The sequence below is a fragment of the Physcomitrium patens genome, chromosome 23, assembly GCF_059467195.1.
Source record: "Physcomitrium patens ecotype Gransden chromosome 23, ASM5946719v1, whole genome shotgun sequence".
Classification (NCBI taxonomy): domain Eukaryota; kingdom Viridiplantae; phylum Streptophyta; class Bryopsida; order Funariales; family Funariaceae; genus Physcomitrium; species Physcomitrium patens.
Genome location: NC_143432.1, coordinates 9,505,850 through 9,511,849, shown reverse-complemented (window position 1 = coordinate 9,511,849; position 6,000 = coordinate 9,505,850).

The window sequence follows — 6,000 nt, the reverse complement described above, 5'->3', positions numbered from 1 at the left end:
CAAGCATCCAAAGCTCTAATATGTACAATACCACCAACAATGCCTATAGTTCAACCTTCGACATCCTTATCAAAGAAAGCAGATATGGGGATGGAAGAAATTATACGAGGAATGCGAGATCTTCAAATCAAATTGGCAAGACTTGAAGAGAATACTTCTACAAACAATTTGAAGAATGTTTCAAAATAAGGATATGTACAAAGATGCATTTGGTGTGATGATGCTTCACATACTAGGAAAGATTGCAATGAATTTAATAATATGATACGACAAGGAATTATTTGCTGAAAAGATGGAAAGATAGTATTAAAAGATAGGGAGGATCTTCTTCAAACCAATTTTGGCAAGGGAAGAATGAGAGCATTGGTTCAAGATTACTTAAAAGAGCATAAAACAGCAGCACGAGAAAGTGCAAGTTATGGTACTAGAGTAGATGATGACCTTGGTGGAAGTACGAAAACTAGTGAGTTTTGGGCTTCTGCCATTTCTACAATGCAAGAAGGGAAATTACCTCGAGAAGCGTTATTGAGGACTACAGCTACAATACGAGGTACAATAGGTTGGGAGGATCCTGTTGAGTCTCTTTCAGTTCATGCATATATTGCTAAGAGCCAACATGAAGCTTTGATGGAAGAAAAGAGACAAGGAAATTTTGATGATACGAGAGAAGGAAATTCTTCTAAGAGGCAAACTCGAGGAGACAAGGCTCGGGAGGCAGCTTCACAAGAATTGCCTATAAAGGATATCTCAGCATCATTTGAAGAAAAAACAAGGGAGACAAAAGATAAGGGCAAATCAATTGCTAATAAGCTACTTTCTGACATTGAAGCGGCAATAAATTTGAAAGGGGTGTTGAAAGAACGTATATTAAATGCTAAGGTAGAATTCACATTGAAAGAAGTTTTGAAAATTGCAAAGAAGGAGTTTCATGATGTTATCATTGACAGCATTAAGCGAAAGAGGCAATTAATGGGCGAAATTGGAATGAGTCATGTTATTGATGCAAAAGTATATAAAGATGAAGAAGAGGTTGATATTGGTTACAAGCAACTAACAAATGAAAAGAATGGGTATAATCAACGAGTACATTTCGAAGATTATAGTGATAAAGAAATGAAAACTTTGAGCCATTATACTCGAAAGCATTGGGCAAGGGTAACTACTGAGGTATTAGTGAAAGTAGGAGATATAGAAGAACCAATTGTTGCTTTAGTCGACCATGGTTCTTAAATAAATCTTATGTCTAAAGATCTTTATAAGAAGCAAAAATGGCCAATTGATATGGAACATGGATGGACAATATGAGCAGCTAATAACACACAGGGCGAATTATATGGAACTTGTTTAGATGTCAAAATTTGGATTGAGGATGTTGCGACGGAGCAACATTTCTTTGTTCAAGATACGTCTTATTCGTTGATTTTAGGACAACCTTATATTACGGCAATACGGATGGAAACAAAAGTACTTGACGATGGTTCTGCTTATGCAAGGGTACGGAGCGAAGATGGGAGGAAAGCTGTACAATTTCTAACAGTACCTCGAAACCATGAACGGAATCGAGATAGGTTGAGGGAGAAACGATTGCCAAAGATTGTTGAAGGATTCAAGGATTTTAGAGAGGTACCACTGTAAAGTGAGATTATGGAAGTACAAAAGAGGAGGTACTCTCGCAAGATAAAGGTACTTTTGATGCGAGTTTTATTGATATTTTGGAGAATGGAAATATTATGTATAAGAAAGTTGATGATTTTAAAAGAAAAGAAAGAAAAAGATTATATAATATTGAAAGAGAATTACGCAAGTTAGGTACATTACAAGATGATGAGAGGATTTTAGGTGTTTATGAAGAAAATGGATTGAAAGATTCATTGGAATTGATTACATCTATTGGGTTAGGAGATAATGATAAGATTGTTGAGATTCATTCAAGAGAGGTTTATACCATACTTGAATCTTTTCAAGCACCAAAAGTCAGTGTAGAGACGAGATATAAAACGACAGATAAGAAAGTAAAGCCTATTGCCAGAACATTACCAAAAGATTCTAAGGAACAAATGGGAGAAGCATCTAAAGAAGCAAGTTTAAGAAATCCAATGAGAATTGGACATCAGTTTACTAAAGAGACTTTTGAAGAATTGAAGATTGGTTCTGATGGTTCTTTATTGCCGGAGGAAATTACTTGCTTCAAAAAGATGTTGGCTAAATAAAGTAGATCGTTTGCCTTTAAATCTTATGAAATTGGGTGTGTAGATTCGAATATTATAACACCTATGGTTATCTTCACTGTATCGCATGTACCTTGGAATCTAAGACCGATTTTAGTACCGAGGGCACATTTACCTAAATTGGTGGAACTATTAAAAGAAAAGATGAAGATGAAAATATTGGAACCCTCATTTTTGCCGTATTCTAGTCAATGATTTACGGTACCTAAGAAGAATGGGTCACTACGGTTTATTGAAGATATGCAACCGGTGAATGCAGTAACTGTCAAGAATGCAGGAATTGGTCCTATTGTGGATGAATTTACTGAGGCGTTTGCTGGAAGGGCGATCTATTCAATGAGTGACTTGTATTAAAGTTATGATCAATTTTAACTTGCCGAAGGAAGTAGAGATATGACAACAATGAGGACACGACTTGGATTGGTTAGAATGTATAGTCTTCCTCAAGGCGCGACCAACTCAATTGTGCATATGATGAATGGGATGAATAAGGTATTGAGATATTTTATTTCGAAGAAGATTATGCCTTTTCTGGATGATGTTTCTATAAAAGGTTGCAGAGAAGGAGACAAGGATGAAACTTTAGATAAGAGAGGGTGTCGCAGATATGTTGTTGATCATATACAAGATTGTGAAAAGATTTTAACTCGACTTGGAGAAGTTCATCTTACATTATTGGATATGAAGTCTGTATTTGGAGTACAAGAGGTTGTGATTGTTGGACATTTATGTGGATCTTACGGAAGAAAACCAGATCCGACCAAAGTTGATGCAATTGGAAGGATGAAAGAGGATTGTGATTCTTTAACAGAGGTTCGCAGGTTTTTAGGTGCATGTATATTTTATCGAATCTGGATCCCTCATTATGCTCACATAGCAGATCCATTATATGAACTGTTACGCAAGGGCTACCAATTTATATGGGAAGAAAGGCATATTCAAGAAATGCAAAGATTGAAGAAATTATTGATATCACCTCCAATATTGAGGAAGGTTGATTATAAGTACAATAGACCAATGATTCTTACTATGGACGCTAGTCCAATTGCCATTGGATGGGCTGTGGATCAAGATGATTCAAGTGGAAATAGATTTGCAGTTCGATTTGGAACTAAAGTTTTAAGTATTTATTAGCGTGCATATTCGTAAGTCAAAAGAGAACTTTGGAGAGTTGTTTCGGCTATGAAAGTTGAAAAGGACTATTTGATTGGGGCAGTAGTAGTAATTGAAACAGATTGCTTGCTATTGCTCGGAATGATTACTAACTGTTCAACGCTAGATATTGCAATGTTCAGATGGATTGCTTATATTAAGTCACTAAATCCGAAATTTAAGCATGTTACTAGGAAGGACAATTTAGTAGCAGACATGCTATCTCGAGCAAGATACGAGAGGGAGGACAAAATAGTTGAAGACATTGATGACGTCGGATTGAAATTCTATTCAATATCAAATCTCAATAGAGAAGAAAAGCTATTTCTTGAAGAATCTTATGAAGGAGAATTATTGGATATTGGTCATTACTTGAATACCTTGACTAAGTAGGGAAATTGGTCTACAGAAAAATTCAAAAAAATAAGAAAAAAAGCATATGGATTTTTGCTTCGAGATGGATTCTTGTGGAAGAGATCGAAGAAAGGAATTGGGGTGCCACAACGAGTGATAGGCAAAAAGGAAGAAAAACTAAAATTATTAAACGAGTTTCATAATAATTTATGGGCAGGGCATAGAGAAATTTGTGCTACTTTTGTTAAACACAAGGAACGATATTGGTAGAAAAATATGTATCGAGATGTGCTCTCATTTGTAGAGTCATGTAAAATCTGTCAATCGTATTCTAATATCCGACATTGAGATGGTCTTCATCCTACGTATCCTCTGGCTATTCATTTTAAATGGATTGTTGATTTGGTTATTATGCCAGTTGGGTTATGACAGATGAGATATTTGGTCTTAGCTCGCAAAGATTTATCAAATCAAGTAGAAAGAAGAGCATTGAGGACAAAATCTACAGAGGGAATTTGTAGGTTTTTGCTTGAAGATGTCATTTGCCGCTACGGATGCATAGGAAAAATCATTGCAGATCGTGGAGAATTAAATGCACAAGAAGCTCGTAAGTTCTTTGAAAGATGTGGAATTAAACTATCTCTGACTACTGCTTATAATCCGGAAGGGAATGCAAAAAGTGAACGTGGTCACCTACCGATTGTGAAAGCATTAGTTAAAGCTTGTAATGGAAAAGTTAAAGAGTGGCCACGGCTTTTGTCATTTCATTATGGACTGATCGAACAACACATAGTTCGATGACAGGATATATGCCAATAGAACTTATGACAGGTCGAAAACCAATTATGTCGATTAAAGAAAGGGTACTTACTTGGAATATTCTACCATGGGAAGATGGATTGACAAGAGAAGAACTTCTGGCTATTAGGATTCGACAATTAGAGCAAAGATCGGAAGATGTGCAGATAGCATTGGAAAGGTTAAAAAGAGCAAGGTTACAAAACAAGGTGCGATTCGATAAGCAACATCGATTGAGACCTAAAGCAATCGAAGAAGGTGACTGGGTACTTATTTATGATAGTAGTCTGGACAACCAATATAGCACTTTACGAAAGTTTTCAAAATGTTGGTTTGGACTATATGTAGTAACAATTGTTCATGATAATGCGACTTACTCATTACGGGAGTTAGATGGTACAAAATTAAAAATACCAATTGCAGGGAAGCGAGTAAAAATATTTAAATGAAGACATGCGGGGATGAATATGGAAGACCTTAATGAAGGTATAGAGATTTCGCAGCAAGAAGATGAAAGTGATTTGGATAATGAAGGTGATGAAGACGAACTAGACAAAGACGTAGAGAATATATTATAAATCAAACAGCAATTGGATAAATTGGTGCATACCAGAAGATGCACAGGTTCAGAGGGAGTGGATGTCGTGTTGTAACATGAGTATACCGTGAAAATATAAAGAAAAGGGACTTTTATTAATGTTCAGTTACCTCGAATATTGGAAGCAACGACCAATTCCAGTGCAAATACTGAGAGGCCAGATTGAGTCACCCCGTTACAGTCAACTAGGGCATACTCATCAGTAACAAAATGCTCCGTTCGATTCCAATAATGGGAGTCAGCAGAAAGGGAAAGGACCAATTCATCGACAGGTGAGCCTGGTTCGAAGAGACAATTGGATCCAATTTCAGAAGACCTCTAATCTAAGTCCTATTACGGGCCTCTTATCCAATATGAGACCTGACTTGGTCGGGCAATCCAATGCGGTCCAATTACGAGGCTCAGATTCCATTTCAGGGTGTTCAATCCTTTGTTCTGTTTCGGGAATGTCTTTTCGGTAAAATGATCTCTTAAAGGTAAAAATGGGGGAGAAAGCTTCATCGACTGTTTCAATTTGGGGAGTCCAAGGCGGGAGAATAGGATCTTCTCAGGGTTAAAGGGGAAGATAGGTTAAGAAATGAAAGAGGGGAGAATTAGGGTTTTAAGGGTCGGAGAGCTAGCTTCATGCTTTGCGGGGAGAAAAAGGAGAGAATTGGGATTTTTTTTTTTCATAGGATTTTGAAAAGACTTCTGGCGATCATTGCTGAAAGGTCGATGTGTTGTACTGGTGAATTGGGATTTTAATGAAGTGGATGTGATTACTCTTGACTGTTTTGTGAAATTGAAGTTACGTCTCTGATTAAAGAATTAAAAGGGTGTCTATAGGATTGAGCTTGCGGAGTGAATGAAAATTTTTGGATTAATCTAACA